Raw genomic sequence first — 18,208 nt, 5'->3', positions numbered from 1 at the left:
ATTATGTGACCATCGTGTTCACGACACCAAAAACGCAGTAGATACCGGCTCCCATGTTAATGCTGCGTTTCTTCTCAACACGGTGCGACGTGGATCAGTAGTTAGCACACTGGACTCGCATTCGGAATGACGACCGTTCAAATCCGCGTCCGATCATCCAGATTTTAGGTTTTCCTTGATTTCCCTAAATCGCTCCACGCAAATGCTGGTATGTTTCCTTTGAGGCCGATTTCCTTCCCCATCACTGAAATAACCCGAGCGCGTGCTCCGTCATTAAATGACCTCGAAGTCAGCAGTACCGTAAACTCTCATCTTCTTTCCTTCCTTCCATCCTCCTCAACTGCTGCAAGGCTTTCGATGCAGTTCCGCGCAGTCGCCTTGCTGAACTATTGGAACAGCTTTATGATTTTATTGGAGAATTCTTTTCGGACATAACACAGCATTTTGTTGCCGGCCGGTGTGGCCGAGCGGTTCTAGGCGCTTCAGTCTGGAACCGCGCGACCGCTACGTCGCAGGCTCGACTCCTGCCTCGGGCATGGATGTGTGTGATGTCCTTAGGTTAGCTAGGTTTGAATAGTTCTAAGTTCTAGGGGACTGATGACCTCAGATGTTAAGTCCCATAGTGCTCAGAGCCATTTGAACAGCAGTTTGTTCTTAACAGAGAGATTTCACGTAGATGTAGGTGTAGAGGTTTTCATACAGAAAAATAACTTCGGGTGTACCGTCGAAGACTGTTATAGGACCATCACTGTTCATAACATACACAACTGGCGTAGCGAATGACGTCGGAAGTTCCATGAAGCTGTTCGCAGAAGACGCTGCTTCCTGTAGACAAGTCGCGACGCCAGAAAACAGTAGCGAAATGTAAGAAGATCGGCAGAGGATCGACGCTCGGTGCAGAGGTTGCTAGTTGAGGCTGAACAGAAATAAAAATATAACGTATTACAGATAAATAGACAGAACTATCTAGCATTCGGGAGGACGACAGTTCATTCCCGCGTCCGGCCACTATGATTTAGGTTTTCCGTGATTTCCCAAGATCGATTGAGGGAAATGCCGGTATGGTTCCTTCGAAAGGCCGCGGCTGACTTTCTTCCCTTACTTCCTGATGAGACTGATGACTTCGCTGTTTGGTCTCTTCCACCAAATCAGCCAATCAACCAACAGAGGCACCTGTCAGTGTATGATAACGCGAATGTGGAACAATCACTGGATGCAGTTGCTTGCATTAAATATGTGGGAATATGCGTCTGAATCAGTTTGTTTAGGAAGGAACACACAAAATAATCGCAGGAAAGACAGATGCTACTCACTAGATTGACAGGGAGACCATGCTCACTTGTCAGGAGCGATTTTATTCAAATTTATGGCATATGCAGGACTTGGCCAGATATTGTATTTTTAGCATTCTCGTAAAAGGTGTGGAAAGAAAAGGCAAAGGAAAATGAGAGATTGCAAATAAAATTTCCAGGAAGGGATTGTAGAGCGGAAACGAGACCTCCATATGCCAAATTAGATAATTTTAATGTTTTGCAATTGATGCTGCACATGTGCTGGGGTGATATTCGATGCAAAAGTAGAAGTAGCAGTAATTTTATCGGCATCGCTTCTTTGTGCAATTACGTGGTTGTTGTAAAGATTCTAGAAAAAAGTGGTTTACATTCATTAAAACTTCTGTCGTCGGACAGTCAGGGAGCAACCCACCGCTAACGAAATTCCTTACGCTTGCATTACAATTCTTTCTTGGAAAGATATTCGCAATCCAAAATTTTAGTTAGCCTTTCGTTTTCATGCATTCTATTAGTAAGTACAACATACTGAGCATTATTTCGGTGTATATGCAGTGTAAGTAAGGTAAAAACTGTAAATAAAAAAATAAAAATGTTTACACTCGGGGTCTCGACCCCCACTACTCTCGGATTACCGTTCTGTGCTCTTTCTGCTGCGCCAACCGCTCTCTGGAAACTACATAACACAATTGGCTCATACCTCACCCGATCCGCGCAAAAAATGCTATTTTTGCAAAACGCTTGGCCATCTGGCGTTCTCACAGATTAATTGGAAAAAATCCTCAAGAAGTGTAGTCAGCCCACGGAGGAGGTAGCGCACAAAACCTTCGTTCGACCGATATTTGAGTACTAAATGTCAGTGTGGGCCCCTTGCCGAAAGTGGCACCGAGATTCTCACCCAACGCCAGTGGAAGACGCTAACTACTACAGGAGTTGCGGATCACGATGTGTTTTGTTATTAAAATTCCTCGAAGAGTTAGCAAACACCCATTATATTGCTTCCTCCTATTTATATTTCGCGAAAATACCATGAAGGTTAAAAACGAAAGATTCGAGCCCATACGGAGTCCTACCGTAAACCGTTCGTCTCGCACATCGCTCATGGTTCGTCTCGCGCATCGCTCATGACGGGAACAGAAGAAAGAGGCGAAGCGATAATGGTATTAATACCCTCAGCCACATACCATGAGATTGCTTACGGAGTGTAGATGGGATGTGGAGCTGATTCGTAAATAAGAATGAGTTTGGTTACGTCTGAGCATGTCTGTACAGCCTCTTTAGCTCGAAGAATCTATACAAAAGTCAATAGCGTTTAACAGAATATGTGTAATATCGATGGGTTCCATTTTCAGTTTTTGCTGATAACGCGATTTAGGTGAAATTTTAACATTTCTGCAATTTGATACGCAATTAGATTTCGAAACGTTTTCTTTTTTGGATTTATGATGAAGTATTTATCAAGCAAGAACGGTAACTTGAACAATGTACACAGAGAGAATTGGTGAAAATTTAGTGAAACTGGACTCCCATTAAGAGAAGGATTAAAATTTCCGTCAGGGCATTCAGAATCAGGTTTTCCGAGAATTTTCCTAAAATCTCTTAAGGGGAATGGCCTTAGGATGACAGTGTAGTTTTCCGGCCCAACCCTTGTCTACTTCGAGCTTTTGTTCTGAACTGATAGAATCCCAAACTGCAGACAGGCCACTGTAATTTTATGTCTGTTGTTGTGTTGTTGTTGCACAGTTGAATGTTTACCTATTGGCTGATTTTTGTCTTACTTATAAACAACCTTCAGCCAGGCAAAAAAAATAAAAATAAAAATTAAAAAAAGGTACTGCTGCTGCTGCGAGTGTGTCGTACTTCAGTTAATTTTTGAATAACATTCACTGTTGGCCGCAGAACCTGTTTGGACAGTTCTCCGAGGACTCGCTGATCTGGTTCGTTACGTCATCCACTACCAGCTTCTGGCAGCCACACGTGTGCGTCGACTGCTTCCTTTCACACTGCCTGTATCAGGAGAGCGGGGTTGTTTGTATACATTTGTCTCTGTTATTGTTTACATTGCTTGCTGACACAACCCTTAGAGGATTTATGCATGTACGTGTGCGATGAATGTTTGTAGAGAACATAAGGGTCAATCCAGTTATTCCACTGATTACATGGAGACTTTCATTCCGCAATTGAATAGGATACCACGTTGTGAATGTGGTGACTGAAAAGAAGATGTTGCGCCTTAAACTTGTTCGTGGTAACTTTGTCGCGATATTCTTCTAGAGCACAGGAAAACAGCAAACGTTTGTTTTCTTATACACCAGACAGCATTGCTTTTGATGTGCGCCTGGCACGTTACACGAAACAAGCAAGAGGAAGTTAAAAAAGTTCTTGTACACGTACCTCAGGCAATGTAGCTTTCCAGTTGAGCATTCGCGTATGACATCTGTGCAACCAATCTACAAATGAGTGATGTCGGTGCATCAGATCACTTAAAGATGTTCAGGCGATGAAAGCATCATTCCAGCTATCTCCAAGAAGTTCCTCAAGAAAACACGTCGCTCTCCTGAGAAATTAGATCGTAGTGCATACAGAATCGCCCGCTGATTTAGGATGCATCGTTACCTAATCCTGTTGGTAAGAAAACTCATTGTTATACATAGTGTACCCCAAGCATCTGTTGTATTAGCGATGAGACGTGATACACGGCGATGTCATAGTAGAAACAAACACAGTTTCCTAACTAGCCGGTAACTGACGCAGTACTGTACAGTAGGGACAAGTCAAATGAGGTTGCGCGTTTTTTTAACAGGCTCGCTTCTTATTGACGAGGATGAGGTATCCAATCTCCTTCCGAATACCCTGATTTAGGTTTCCGTGATTTCGCTAAACTACTCCAGCAAATGCAAAGATGGTGGAATCATTTTACAGAGGAGCGACTGTCATCTACACTTCTGATAGTGCTGATTTAGTGTTTTCGTAGGTTCACTAAATTCCTTGAATGTCGGGATGAATCCTTTGGCAATGTCATAGCCGCGATACCTTCCCCCATCCATCTCCATGTGAACGAGGGATCCATCGCTAATGACATAGATATCTACGAAAGTTACTTCGAGTGGTGATGACAGGAGTGAAATCAGTCACCTCAGTAGAGTTGGCAATTTTTATCTGCGATTAGAAAAACATTGGCGAATTTTCGATCGCAAAACGGTACCAGTAAGTGTATTTAGCAACATACAGTTCACAAATGTTTACATGAGTGTGCCAAACTAAGACACAAGTCCAGGTAACTTTGTTCTTCAGACACAGTATTATCTATAAAAAATGTATTCGCAGTTGCGAACAAGGACCGCGCGGGATTAGCCGAGCGGTCTTAGGCGCGGCAGTCATGGACTGTGCGGCTGGTCCCGGCGGAGGTTCGAGTCCTCCCTCGGGCACGGGTGTGTGTGTTTGTGCTTAGGATAATTTAGGTTAAGTAGTGTGTAAGCTTAGGGACTGATGACCTTAGCAGTTAAGTCTCATAAGATTTCACATACATTTGAACAAATTTTTTTACGAACAAGGACAACCATCAGTGCGGAATGGAATTACGACAGTGAAAATTTGTGCCGGACGGGGATTCGAACCCTGATTTTCCGCTTATCACGAGCGGTCGCCTACCATTAGACTATCCGTATACGACTCACGGTCAGACGCAAACTATCGTATGTCGCCAACCACGCGTCTACGGCGCGTAGCTGTACTCGTACTTTAGTTATGTCTATTCCCGCACAAATCAGACGTACATGAAAGTTGATTGGCAGGTAAATACGTTATTGCAGTGCCTGTGTTAATCAGTACACAAGTACTGAAATATCGTACAATATCATCTTGTCACAAAAATTCAATACAACACATGCTACAACAACACTGGAACAATTTTTACTTGAAATAGTTCATGTTCTTATTTTTTACTATGGCTGTTTTCAGAAGTTGCCCGCTGATAGTACTGTTTCCTGTATGGAATGTTTAATGAGGTACCTTGTTAAGAATGACAACACAACACTTTGGATATTTGCTTTAGTTAAATGGTTATTTCACAATATCTACAACATTTTCACGAAACTATTGTACGTTTCAGCTTTGTGTAAGCAAAATTCAGCTTTCTTCGCAGCGCTCACGAAACTTCGAGTGACAGACCGTCTTCACTTCAAGCTTTCGGCTTCGAACGTCAGCATGTATGGAATGCTGCCCTGCGGCTCCCGCTTGGCTGGTATGCAGATATCTTGGCACCGGCACGCTGTTATCTGCGCCGTTCCTTAATAAGCAAAAGCTACAGGTACCCAAGGACGACGGCTGGTTTAGGAAGCCTTCCTTATCTCCTCATTGCTGGTTGTCATCCGCCAGTGGTGTCGTTTGCGACCACGGATGGCTTGGGGCGTCTGGACAGGAAACAGCCATCACTGTTGAAATGTATCCTGTTTCGATATATTCGATCTTTGAACGAGGGTGTAACCAAAGATTGCATCTGGATTCCTAGTTTTTTTGAAGAAAATTACGGAACGGCACGTTTAGTAGCGTCTCTCGTTGGTAAGTGATACACAGGGTGCCTCACAGTAGTGGCTACTAACACGTGTCTAAGTACAGGGCCTTTTTCTTTCATCATCGTTACCTATTTCCCACCGAGGAAGGTAGCACAGTGGTACGACCGATTTCCTTTCCACCCTTCCCTAATCCGAGCTTGTGCGCCGTCTATAATGACCTCTTTATCGACGGGACGTTAAACACCGATTTCCTCCTCCTGCTTGCCAATTTCCCATTTCTGTGCAGGCTCGGCATTGTTACGCGGGTTTTGTCATACTTTAATGCCAGTAGGTGGTAGAAAGCCGCTCCTGACGCCACCATTTCTCGGTTGAAGATCAAAGTCACGAACCGCCAGACCGACGTGGTCCCATACATTATCGGCTGGGTTTTAATATGCCTAGGTTGATGTCCAGAGAGTACGGTTAACTGATCCTGGTGCTCTTCGAACCACGCACGTACACGTTGCTTTGTCCTGCTGGTAGATGCCATCGCGCCGAGGAAAAACTTACTGCATGTCGGGGTGGACATGATCCCCAAGGGTAGATACATACTTGGGTTGTCCATTGTGCCTTCCAGAATGACGAGATCACCGACGGAACGCCACGAAAACATTTCCCGGGCCTTAACGCTCCGACGATTGTTGGTTGAAAGGTATTGCTTTCAGACGTTTCACGCCATACACGACAACGGCCATGTGTCCGATGGAACATAAAACATGATCCACCAGGAAAGACTACCTGTCGCCACACCTCTGGTTGCGCTATTGGGGTGCGGATTGCAGCCTTAGCCGCCGATGAAAAGCAGTCAGCATGGGTGTGTGAATCGGGCGCCTGCTGCGGAGACCAATATGAACCGTTCGCTGAATGGTCGTTGAGAAGACATTGTTGGTAGCCCCTTAGTTCAAAGAGCCCAGTTGCTCAACAGGTTCAAATGGCTCTGAGCACTATGCGACTTAACTGCTGAGGTCAACCAAACTAACCTAAGGGCATCACACACATCCATTCGTCAGGCAGGATTCGAACCTGTGACCGTAGCTGTCGCGCGGTTCCAGACTGTAGCACCTAGAACCGGCTCGTGATCAAGACCTCATTTAAATTACACAGAAAAAGTTATGAAACTTAGTGTACGAAACAGGTCCAGGTCCAACAGATCGTCCACAACCGAACACTACTGTCTTGCTCACTAGTTGCGCTTTTTGTTGGCGTTTATTTCAGCAATGAAGTTCTTGTAAAAAAAAATTCTTTCATTGTCGTGGGTAGTGTCTTTAGTCTTTACCATTCACTTTTGCGATAAAAGTAATATTTATGCATTAATAATTTTGCAAGTGCGTAGTGAAAATAGTGCCTTTTTAAAGTGAAAATTCATTTCCATATCATCACTGTTCCTTCGAACTTCGGCGCAATAGTCTACATTTCCTAAGCCACTAAAGACATGAAAATTTCAGCGAAATACGTACGTTTCCATCGATTTCTTAAAAGAAAACACTCAGAAAACTGTATAATCATCGTAAATGAAGTTACCTTCATGTGTACATGTATTTGTTAATGGCAGAATATTTTCAGGCACATCGTGAAACTTTCATTGCTCGGAAAAAGAGCGATATCTCAAATCGCAGTTTGCGTTGTACTTGATGTCAAGCCGTAAAGTCCTGTATCCCATCTTCTTCTGCTTACTACTACGTAAGACAAATCTGTGTTATGATACGTAGTAACCATTTTTAAATTGTCTTTTGGTGCCACAGCTCAGTTAGTGCTGAATCTGTATCCCCTTAGGCCTTGTTTGCAACTACGTTGGCAGTTCTGCGGACGAAGCTTTTTTTTCCTCGCCGCAGTCGGAACGTTGCTTATGTATCTGGGCCAACGACGCCACATGTGGTAGTCTGCGCTCTGCAACCAGATAGAGCGGAAGCCCGCGTGGCTATACAAAGCAAAATACGATAATGTGTACACACACACACACACACACACACACACACACACACACACACGCACACACACAAAGCTGTTTCTTCATTTATTACGCCATTTTCCGTGCAGTGGAGCTCACATTCAACAATAAGTGTGGGAGCGGTTCTATTGACCTTGCTTCCTCACATGTAAACGAAACGACGGAGCATACCGCTGTTTTAATGAGCCCGCATTCCACCACTTGCTGTGAGGCACCGAGTTGCTACTGCCAGGTCTGCAGGGACATTTCACTTGCTGTATCGTCAAAACGATTCAACAGCCGGTAGTTTGCACGAGATACGATACGATACCTAACTTATTGCCTTGTGTCATTTGTTTTATGATAACTCTGGGATTTTTACGTTCTGGTCACTGTAAGTACCGTATCTGCAGGGCAGTGGACAAAAATATGAGAACGCCGAAAACACAGTTCGGCGGGGCGGGGTCGGTCGTCTGCTTTTTTGTTAATGCTATCGTTCAGTCCACCTAACTCGATTGGATTCTTACCGATGTCCCTTCACTCTGTGGTAGCAGATACGCGCTAGGCAGTGTAAAGCAGCGTTGACGAAACCACCACCTAATACCTGCCACACAAAGGCCGCGTAACTAGTCGAAAGTCAGTTCCTTACAGTTCATGATCAAAATATCTGGCGTTCGGGATCTTGCAGAAAAGCTTTTAAAATTAGATTAACTCTGCTTCTTATTCATATTGAAACACATGAAATGACCATCAAGTCCGTATTTAATATGGTAAAACGTTATCATTCAAAGTTCACTGTCTGTGTAACAAATATTCACTCGAAAAGCACCCAGAATTTTTGTAAGTCCGACCCGATTAATTTTCACGTTCTACCAGTCACAGGCACACACACCTATTTGCGAGTTAAACATTCGGTTTTTCAGTGGTCTTCCTCGTAAGAGGAGCTCGCAAAATATTCCGTACGTACTACGAAACGCGCCACGTGGAGTTGTTACTTCGACCAGAAGGTTCACACGCTCGTATTTCTGTATTTAACTATTTAACTTAGAAACACCAAACTTTCATTAAAATATTCGTAACTCCAGTCGCTTCAGTCACGGTATGTTCTAACCGAAACCAGCTCACTATTTCCTCATCTTACAGAGTATTTTTAGGGAGCGATGTGACATCGTGTTATCCGTAGACCGGCTAGCAAGCGACCCTTCCTCGAGGTACGCTCCTATCTGTTCATTTCTCTATTCGCGCGGGAACAGCTTAATTCTGATTGGCTGTTGATCTAATCGACCGATCAGAACGTCCCTTCCAGATCATTCTCGCGGGAAATCTTGCCGTATCCTAACACTAATTTGATAGTAATTAATGTCAGCAAAACTTCAATTTCTTGTACTTTGTTTTGGCCGAGCGGAACCGCGCTGCTGCTACGGTCGCAGGTTCGAATCCTGCCTCGGGCATGGATGTGTGTGATGTCCTTAGGTTAGTTTGGTTTAAGTAGTTCAAAGTCTAGAGGACTGATGACCTCAGATGTTAAGTCCCATAGTGCTCAGAGCCATTTGAACATTTTGTATTTTGTTTAATCAAATTAAACTAAGTGCGAGATATTCTTCATATTGATAAATGAATTTATTCCGCCTCTAACTTCCATTCTGGCTGCTTTTACACACAAGCAAGCACACACCGATATACGTCACCCGAATCGCGGTTGCAACATATTTCCCACGGTTCGTTTGTACAAGGTTTTACGAAAAATGAAATACTAAATTTTAACGTATGCCCCACTTTCTCTCCCTCTCTCTTTCTCTCTCCCCCGTGCACTCACACGGCAAAATTTAATCAAATAATAATTTTGACCGATGTTTGTATTATGTAATCCACATTGACTAACGTTTTATAAAGAAAACTCTAATGTATTTTCATGCACTGATAACTTTGGAATGGCTTAAAATGATAATGAAAGTCAATCTGTTACTGTTCCTAACTTGATTTTAAGAAACAAGCGTAGTTTTTAGGAGTTTTGAGTAACTTTCTTTATTTTCGGCACTGTAATAAAGAAAAACCGAAATTTTGACAGCATAATTCTATTAATAACAAAAGGATGTGTACCAAATTTGAACAAAAGCGGATAATAACTAATTTGGATTATTTAGATTCTTAGAGGGTATGAATCTTCGTATCGACTGAATGTTACTCTGTGCAGTTCTCACGGCAGGCAGCGTCATCTGTGCTGTCAAAAAACAGCTATCCTGCAGCCCCCGTACTAAACGGCTACGTGCCTTACTGCAACGAATGCCATCTCATAATAACTTGTTGCGTTACAACAAGACGCTCTAGGAAACCCGTTGGCATTCAGAACAACTTCCAGTCGTCTCTGAATGGATAAATACAGGCCCCGCAAGGTTTTCAAGAGAATCTTACATCATTTTTCCTGGAAACCATTTGCTAGTTCAGGTAACGATGATGATGGTGCAAAGCGATCATGCACCATTCTCTCCCAAGTCGACCACAAAAGCTCAATGATATTGCGATTTGCTGAATTTGATGACCACGGGAGATGCGACAGTTCATCCTCCTGCTGACAAAATAGTCCTGGACGATGGGAAGAAAGCATCGCCATTGACGAACAAACATTTTACCCTGATTTGGACCCGATGAGTCATATAGGGTGTTTCAAAAATGACCGGTATATTTGAAACGGCAATACAAACTAAACGAGCAGCGATAGAAATACACCGTTTGTTGCAATATGCTTGGGACAACAGTACATTTTCAGGCAGACAAACTTTCGAAATTACAAGAGTTACAATTGTCAACAACAGATGGCGCTGCGGTCTGGGAAACTCTATAATACGATATTTTCCACATATCCACCGTGCGTAGCAATAATATGGCGTAGTTTCTGAATGAAATTACCCGAAACCTTTGACAACGTGTCTGGCGGAATGGCTTCACATGCAGATGAGATGTACTGCTTCAGCTGTTCAATTGTTTCTGGATTCTGGCGGTACACCTGGTCTTTCAAGTGTCCCCACAGAAAGAAGTCACAGGGGTTCATGTCTGGCGAATAGGGAGGCCAATCCACGCCGCCTCCTGTATGTTTCGGATAGCCCAAAGCAATCACACAATCATCGAAATATTCATTCAGGAAATTAAATACGTCGGCCCTGCGATGTGGCCGGGCACCATCTTGCAGTGTCGTCTAAGGCAGTTTGTACCGCCACAAATTCACGAAGAATGTCCAGATAGCGTGATGCAGTAATCGTTTCGGATCTGAAAAATGGGCAACACGGCGAACGGAAACCCAAGGCCGCTGTTGGATCACCTGCTGCACTAGCTGCGTGTTGCCCTCTGTGGTTGCCGTACGCGGTCGCCCTACCTTTCCAGCACGTTCATCCGTCATGTTCCCAGTCCGTTGAAATTTTTCAAACAGATCCTTTATTGTATCGCTTTTCGGTCCTTTGGTTACATTAAACCTCCGTTGAAAACTTCGTCTTGTTGCAACAACACTGTGTTCTAGGTGGTGGAATTCCAACACCAGAAAAATCCTCTGTTCTAAGGAATAAACCATGTTGTCCACAGCACACTTGCACGTTGTGAACAGCACATGCTTACAGCAGAAAGACGACGTACAGAATGGCGCACCCACAGACTGCGTTGCCTTCTATATCTTTCACATCACTTGCAGCGCCATCTGTTGTTGAAAATTGTAACTACTGTAATTTCGAAAGTTTGTCCGCCTGAAAATGTACTGTTGTCCCAAGCATATTGCAACCAACGGTGTATTTCTATCGCTGCTCGTTTAGTTTTTATTGCCGTTTCAAATATACCGGTCATTTTTGAAACACCTTATATATATATATATATATATATATATATATATATATATATATATATATATATATATATATATAAAAAACGTAGTAGATAGTGTCGGAAGTTCCATGCGGCTTTTCGCGGATGATTCTGTAGTATAAAGAGAAGTTGCAGCATTAGAAAATTGTAGCGAAATGCAGGAAGATCTGCAGCGGGTAGGCACTTGGTGTAGGGAGTGGTAACTGACCCTTAACATAGACAAATGTAATGTATTGCGAATACATAGAAAGAAGGATCCTTTATTGTATCATTATATGATAGCGGAACAAACACTGGTAGCAGTTACTTCTGTTAAATATCTGGGAGTATGCGTGCGGAACGATTTGAAATGGAATGATCATATAAAATTAATTGTTGGTAAGGCGGGTACCAGATTGAGATTCATTGAGAGAGTCCTTAGAAAATGTAGTCCATGAACAAAGGAGGTGGCTTACAAAGCACTCGCTCGACCTATACTTGAGTATTGCTCATCAGTGTGGGATCCGTACCAGATCGGGTTGACGGAGGAGATAGAGAAGATCCAAAGAAGAGCGGCGCGTTTCGTCTCAGGGTTATTTGGTAACCGTGATAGCGTTACGGAGATGTTTAGCAAACTCAAGTGGCAGACTCTGCAAGAGAGGCGCTCTGCATCGCGGTGTAGCTTGCTGTCCAGGTTTCGAGAGGGTACGTTTCTGGATGAGGTATCGAATATACTGCTTCCCCCTACTTATACCTGCCGTAGAGATCACGAATGTAAAATTAGAGAGATTAGAGCGCGCACGGAGGCTTTCAGACAGTCGTTCTTCCCGCGAACCATACGCGACTGGAACAGAAAAGGAAGGTAATGACAGTGGCACATAAAGTGCCCTCCGCCACACACCGTTGGGTGGCTTGCGGAGTATGAATGTAGATGTAGATGTAGAATCGTTAGTGGTAACGAGACCTTAAACAGTAACGATGAGACCCGTGGAATACCACGGTATGGCTGCCCAAATCATCATAGAATCCTCGTGTTTCACACTTGAATCGTCAACTCGGCCAGAAGTTGGCAACAGTGTGCGACAAGACTCATCCGACTAAATGACTTCCTTTCATTGCACCACAGTTCAGGTTCTAAGGCTTCGGCGCCACGTTTTCCTGTTATCCGCGTTTGCGTCACTGACGACTGGTTTTGGAATTCCATCTCGCCCTGCAGTGCTCTACTTAACGGCGTTCCCATCGTGTTGTTTTCGTGCTGACAGTGTTCTCGAGTGCGACACTTTGCAGCTGTCGTCCTCTTATTTTTCGTCACAATCCCTTGCAGTGATCGTCCGTCACGATCGCTCATCATACACCTCCGTCCGCGTTGTGACTTATTGAGCTTCGCGACTTAGTGGCTGATGTTCCTCTGCTTTCCCTGTACGCAGTACAAATCTCCGATACGATGCCTCTTGAAACAACAAACACTTCGCTGTCTTGTTTACGGAAACACATCATACGAACACCAACAATTTGCCCACGTCCCAATCCGCTTAGATCGGACATATTGCATTCACAGCTACACTGGACACTGTTTCCGTATTTTTGTCCAACTCCTATGTATACCAGTTTGTTTTCAATAAGGCTCTACAAAATAACAAACATTTAGTATTCAACACACAAATAGAATCGGTGCGTTTAGAGTGCAAGCTACCTTCTCAGAACACCTAAATAAGTTTAGCTCAGTACTGTGTGTGCTTACCGACCGAACGAGGTGGCGCAGTGGTTAGCACACTAGACTCGCATTCGGGAGGACGACGGTTCAATACCGCGTCCGGCCATCCTGATTTAGGTTTTCCGTGATTTCCCTAGATCATTTCAGGCAAATGCCGGGATAGTTCCTTTCAAAGGGCACGGCCGATTTCCTTCCCCATCCTCCCCTAATCCGAGCTTGTGCTCCGTCTCTAATGACCTCGTTGTCGACGGGACGTTAAACACTAATCTCCTCCTCCTCCTGTGTGCTTATGGCTAGTAAATTTCATGTATCTGCGTGTTTTATAAAAATAAGGAGGTGTTGGAAGGAGGTCTTCAAGTTGATGTTATGCAACGGGAGAGTACAACTCGTCCAAGCAATGTGTATCATGTTTCGTTTCGGAGGGAAAAGATACCCACTCTAACTGAAAAATTGAGAGTTACTACAACTTTTCACAGTCGTTATGAAAGCACCAAACTGTTCCATTAAAAAAAAGCATCGAATTTTGATGCAGCAAAAATAGTAACCCTTTTGTGTGATGTACAAACATGTTTTCCATCGTGCACTAGAGATTGGTGTTTTGGTGTAGATACTAGAAACATGATCTCGTAACAGTCGATAGTAACTATAATAAAGTGTGCGTGCTTGCAACAAGATATGTGGTGAAACGGTCTCTTTCGGTCATCTCACGATAGGAAAATGCTGCCAGAAAGTGGCGTCTGTAAAAGTAATTGGTTAATAAAAAGTGAACGAGGTAGGATGAGTGTACTATTTGAGCGAGGTGTGTTAAATAGAAGCACCACTTTATATCACTGGAGCCAGAAGAATCGCCAGATTTCAAAACACCTACTTATACTGGTTGTTGATGGAATATTATGGGTACAGATATTACAGGGAAGTAATCTATGCGGCTATCGAACTTTTGCTTAGCTTCTTAACATCGTTTATAGAGGAAGAGCCGAATATCCAATCGTCAAACGTTGTCAGTTTACTCGCTGCGTTTCTCTTGACCTTCAGCGGTGTAGCAAATAAAAAAGAAAATAACGTCGTGCGTTTGTTACATAAGCAGTTGCTTTCGACCGTTCTGTAGTCTTCTCTATCTTCTATCATTTCACGTGCTCAATAGATTACCACTACTTGGTACAGGTTTCTTTCTTCATAATGCTTCTGCCACACACGCGTACTTGCGATAATTTACTTCTACTTATCCGTCTTACTCCATAATGTGCGTCTCACAGTTTACACGAGTTATCGTTCATAACTAGAAATGGAACCATATGTTGCGGCAATTTCTGTGTGTCAGACCATTGAAAGTTGGCACGACGTTGTTTAGTAACGAATATTACTGTTACTGCAGGACTCACATGAAGGTAGATAAATCCAAGTAATACAGAGATGAAGCGGGCGATTTTTTTTTTTTTTTTTTTTTTTTTTTAGTGAAATAGCGTTCCGTTTCTGTTTTTCGTTTACACTTCTTCCTCCGTTTTGGTGTGTTTTTGCCCGTGGCGTTCAGCTGTTTTGTTAAATATCTAGCCGGCCGAGGTGGCCGAGCGATTCTAGGCGCTTCAGTCTGGAACCGCACGACCTCTACGGTCGCAGGTTCGAATCCTGCCTCGGGCATGGGTGTGTGTGATGTCGTTAGGTTAGTTAGGTTTAAGTAGTTCTAAGTTCTAGGGGACTGGTAACCTCAGATGTTAAGTCCCACAGTGCTCAGAGCCATTTGAACCATTTTGTTAAATATCTGTCCAGTTAAATCTACTTAGTATCCTTGTACTACACCACATACAGTGATACAGGATTTGTCATAGATCCAGTGCACTGTTCGGACATTGTCTGTATGAATGCGCACCGTGGGAATACAGTTATACCTACCGGACAGATAAGATACCAAACAGTGCAACGTCAGAACGAACAGCACAAGAGCTCTGATCTTCTGCGATGTGACTGTAGGTGTGAGAGCACTGCGGAGTGCGGTGGGGTCATGTTTCGCTACATCTCACGAATGTGGTGCACGTTGTGCGAATTCATACTTAAGTCCTCAGTTTTCCCATTCCCAAAGCATCCTTGTGTGCAGGTACAATGTCTCAATGTTTTTCTTTTGCAGCCCGGTTTCGTCCACGTATTTTTTCTTTCAGTTGATCCTAAAGACTTCGCTGCCCATCACACTACTACAAAATCAGTCGGGCGAAGTCTACCATTTAAGCATATCATGAATTTACAACCATTGCATTTCCGGTAGAAATGTTACATAAAATGGGGACTCGAGAGGGCGGTTCAATTATGTAGAGAAAACAAGAACTTCGACAGAAAAGAACTGCCAGTACCTTAAGTGTGTGGCGCAGTCGAACTGGCAAGCTTTGTCAGAATCAGATAGTATCGTCTGTTAAATCTATCTTTAGACATATGGTTACGGAGCCTCGGTTGTTCAATGTAAAATGTCGAATCAAACCTTCAGCCGTCTAAATTTGCAGTTGATATTTCATTGGAGCAACCAGTTTCAGTGCTACCTTGCGCCATCTTCAAGCCCCCCGACCGACGTGTAGGATGAATCCCATCTCTGGTCCAGTCAAAATAGGGTGACGTTCTTAACACAGAGATCCGTTGTCGGCAAGTAATGATTCAAGGGATCGCTGTGTTAAGAAGAAATCTACGTATATCAGTCACAGAATGCTGACCCCTGTTTTGACTGCACCAAAGTGGGAGTTCCTACACGTCAGTTAATGGGCTTGAAGATGGCGTAATGTAGCATCGAAACTGGTTGCTCAAATAAAATAACAACTGGAAGTTTAGACGGCTGAAGTTGTCGTGATTCGACATTTCACATGATATAAGTTTTCGATTGTCTAGTAGGAGTGTTGAGGCAACGGCCTTGCCGCGGTGGACACACTATTTCCCCTCAGATCACCGAAGTTAAGCGCTGTCGTGCGTGGCCGGCACTTGGATGGGTGACCATCCGGGCCGCTATGCGCTGTGGCCATTTTTCTGGGTGCAGTCAGCCTTGTGATACCAATTGAGGAGCTATTCGACCGAATAGTAGGGAGAGCGGTGTGCTGACCACACGCCTCTCCTATCCGCATCCTCGTCCGAGGATGACACGGCGGTCGGACGGTCTCCGATGGGCCGCTTGTGGCCTGAAGACGGAGTGTTTAGTATGAGTGTTGTCTGAACTATTAGGTCTCGTGGAGAGGTGTTGGTCTTGGTTTCCATTGGCCAGCAGCAGCATTCCCCACTATTCGTTATCGATTATAGTGATGCAGAACACCCTGTGGTTACACGCGGAACACTAGAAGTTTCATTTGAAATGACAAAGCAGGGCAACTCCGTAATATTCTGATGAGCATATAAGGACATAACGAATGCCAGGGAAGCATTACATCTACATGTCTACATGACTACTCTGCAATTCACATTTAAGTGCTTGGCAGAGGGTTCATCGAACCACAATCATACTATCTCTCTACTATTCCACTCCCGAACAGCGAGCGGGAAAAACGAACACCTAAACCTTTCTGTTCGAGCTCTGATTTCTCTTATTTTATTTTGATGATCATTCCTACTTATGTAGGTTGGGCTCAACAAAATATTTTCGCATTCGGAAGAGAAAGTTGGTGACTGAAATTTCGTAAAAAGGTCTCGCCGCGACGAAAAACGTCTATGCTGTAATGACTTCCATCCCAACTCGTGTATCATATCTGCCACACTCTCTCTCCTATAACGCGATAATACAAAACGAGCTGCCCTTCTTTGCACCCTCTCGATGTCCTCCGTCAATCCCACCTGGTAAGGATCCCACACCGCGCAGCAATATTCTAACAGAGGACGAACGAGTGTAGTGTAAGCTGTCTCTTTAGTGGACTTGTTGCATCTTCTAAGTGTCCTGTCAATGAAACGCAACCTTTGGCTCGCCTTCCCGACAATATTATCTATGTGGTCCTTCCAACTGAAGTTGTTCGTAATTTTAACACCCAGGTACTTAGTTGAAATTACAGCCTTGAGAATTGTACTATTTATCGAGTAATCGAATTCCAACGGATTTCTTTTGGAACTCATGTGGATCATCTCACACTTTTCGTTATTTAGCGTCAACTGCCACCTGACACACCATACAGCAATCTTTTCTAAATCGCTTTGCAGCTGATACTGATCTTCGGATGACCTTACTAGACGGTAAATTACAGCATCATCTGCGAACAGTCTAAGAGAACTGCTCAGATTGTCACCCAGGTCATTTATATAGATCAGGAACGGTAGAGGTCCCAGGACGCTTCCCTGGGGAACACCTGATATCACTTCAGTTTTACTCGATGATTTGCCGTCTATTACTACGAACTGCGACCTTCCTGACAGGAAATCACGAATCCAGTCGCACAACTGAGACGATACCCCATAGCTCCGCAGCTTGATTAGAAGTCGCTTGTGAGGAACGGTGTCAAAAGCTTTCCGGAAATCTAGAAATACGGACTCAACTTGAGATCCCCTGTCGATAGCGGCCATTACTTCGTGCGAATATAGAGCTAGCTGCGTTGCACAAGAGCGATGTTTTCTGAAGCCATGCTGATTACGTGTCAATAGATCGTTACTTACTGAAATACTTAGTTCACTCTCTGATGTTTCAGTGACGAAGCATGATGCGTAATTCTGTTTTCCCCAGTTCCTCTTCATCTTTACTGTCTTAGCTGCACTGTCAAAAATTTTTCCTGAAAGAATATAGGTTCCGTATTCTATTTGTATGCAAAGTATTCGATGACACCGTTACTTTTTGTCAGGATGTGCTCCCTTCTTGGCTTAGAATCTCGTTGGAGTAGATGCAGCAACGTCACCTTACACGAGTACCATCGTTCTTGGCCCCGGAATTACTCCTCTCATTAATCACGTCGATGAA

At 43.8% G+C, this 18,208-nt stretch overlaps 1 protein-coding gene across 8 annotated transcripts in view; it reads left to right on the top strand.

Moving 5' to 3' along the window:
- LOC126278330 (proton-coupled amino acid transporter-like protein pathetic) overlaps nucleotides 1–18,208 on the top strand; it is a 238,088-nt gene that overhangs the window by 182,318 nt on the left and 37,562 nt on the right. The gene's annotated exons all lie outside the window — the stretch shown is intronic.

This window comes from Schistocerca gregaria, chromosome 6, assembly GCF_023897955.1.
Source record: "Schistocerca gregaria isolate iqSchGreg1 chromosome 6, iqSchGreg1.2, whole genome shotgun sequence".
NCBI classification, from domain to species: domain Eukaryota; kingdom Metazoa; phylum Arthropoda; class Insecta; order Orthoptera; family Acrididae; genus Schistocerca; species Schistocerca gregaria.
Note: the sequence above shows the minus strand (reverse complement) of the source record. Positions and strands in the feature narration are given on the sequence as shown.